The sequence below is a fragment of the Triticum dicoccoides genome, chromosome 7B (assembly GCF_002162155.2).
Source record: "Triticum dicoccoides isolate Atlit2015 ecotype Zavitan chromosome 7B, WEW_v2.0, whole genome shotgun sequence".
NCBI classification, from domain to species: domain Eukaryota; kingdom Viridiplantae; phylum Streptophyta; class Magnoliopsida; order Poales; family Poaceae; genus Triticum; species Triticum dicoccoides.
This window is the reverse complement of record NC_041393.1, coordinates 682,093,344-682,095,512: the sequence shown is the minus strand read 5'-3', so window position 1 is coordinate 682,095,512 and position 2,169 is coordinate 682,093,344.

Here is a 2,169-nt window from a genome sequence, read left to right as displayed (position 1 = left end):
GTCCAAACCGAGCGATGTCCGGCGCCCCCTGGGCAATCAGGGTCTATGCCAACCCGACGTCTTGCTCATCCGGTGTGCCCTGAGAACAAGATATGTGCAGCTCCTATCGGGATTTGTTGGCACAGCGGGAGGCTTTGCTGGTCTTGTTTTACCATTGTCAAAATGTCTTGTAAACCGGGATTCCGAGTCTGATCGGGTCTTCCTGGGAGAAGGACTATTCCTTCATTGATCGCGAGAGCTTGTCATGGGCTAAGTTGGGACACCCCTGCAGGGTATAATCTTTCGAAAGCCGTGCCTGCGGTTATAGGCAGATGGGAATTTGTTAATGTCCGGTTGTAGATAACTTGACACCAGATCCGAACTAAAACGCATCAACCGCGTGTGTAGCCGTGATGGTCTCTTCTCGGCGGAGTCCGAAAAGTGAACACGGTTTCTAGGTTATGTTTGACGTAAGTAGGAGTTCAGGATCACTTCTTGATCATTGCTAGTTGACGGCCGTTCCTTTTGCTCTCTTCTCGCTCTTATTTGCGTATGTTAGCCACCATATATGCTTAGTCGCTGCTGCAGCCTCACCACTTTACCCCTTCCTTTCCCTTTAAGCTTTGCTAGTCTTGATACCCATGGTAATGGGATTGCTGAGTCCTCGTGGCTCACAGATTACTACAACAACAGTTGCAGGTACAGGTTGTGCGATGATCATGACGCGAGAGCGATGCTTGCTTGCGTTGAGTTCTTCTTCTGCTTCTTCGTTCAGGGGATAGGTTCCAGGTCGGCAGCCTGGGCTAGCAGGGTGGATGTCGTTTGAGTTTCTGTTTGTGTTCCATCCGTAGTCGGATGATGCTCTTATGTATTGTGATGTTGTATTCATGTGGCATTGTTATGCCTTATGTATGTATCCCCATCTATTATGTAATGTTGATGTAATAATATCCACCTTGCAAAAGTGTTTCAATATGCGGGTCTATCCTTGGTGGGACCTTCGAGTTCCTTTTGGATAGGGTCGCATATTGGGCGTGACAACTGTCATATGTGCATAGCCCCTAACGCCATCACACTGCCAGGTGTGCACTCACCTCAACTCTTGTCACAAAAGTGTTGGATCGTCATCATCACAATGAGCCTGTAAGGACTGTTTTGCCTTTGTCTAGCCACTCATAAGCATAATTTTCAAAGTCATCACATTGTAGCATTGTACCTCGACTTTAGCTTTGCATCCTCTCCACCGCGTCCACAACCACAACCATGACCTTCAAGTGACAAGTCATGCCCTCTTGTCATGAGAAGTTGCTATACTACACCTCTAATCTCTAGCCCCTAGAGGAGCTCCTCATGCGCCATGAGTGACCCAATGGCCTCCTCCATGGACATCCTCTGGACGTCAGCAAATAGCATAGTCGACAAAGCAAATTAGATGAACATGTTGGAGACGGCTCACAACATCTTCTTTATGACATACTTATCCTCCATTAAGTCTTCAAGCTCATGGATATGCCCCACAAGCATCGTCACTTCCACTGCAAATCACCCGTGGAAGGAAGAAGATGACATGGAGTCGTCGACCATGTCTCATGGCGCTTCCCCGCAGTTGGATCCCACATACCATTTCGGTTGGAAATGGGCCAACCCTTCTAGCCACACGACCCACAAGAGGGCCGAATTCAGTCTAGGTGAGTTTTTTCCGCCGATTGTTAATATTTCTGACAAAATTCAAACTTTTGCAAAAGGCACCTCAATTTCAGAAAAATGCGGATCGGTCCATCCACCGCTAGAAGTTTGTCAGAAAACTCTGGACATTCTCAGAATTACCCAAAAAGATTTCCAGAAATTCAATGAAAACTCCAAAATAATGATTCATGGCATCAAAATCAGAAAGAAAGAAAATTTGGAGGGATGCTCGGAAAATAGAATAAAAATACGAGGAGGCTGGGAATATCATGGGCTTCCCCAGATCATCTATTCTTGCCTTGGGTCAAGGTTTTATCCATCTTAAATCTTCAAAAAATTGTGTGAATGTTCACTGAGAAAGCCTAAGCTAATGGGGGAGGTTGCTACCAAGGACAAGGGTACTGCAAGTGCCAAGTATTCACCATCCCTTCTCCGTTGGGGACCTTCCGAACTTCCAGCAGTCGTGGAATGTTCTTGAGCGTGACGGAGCTGTGTTTTTTTTTT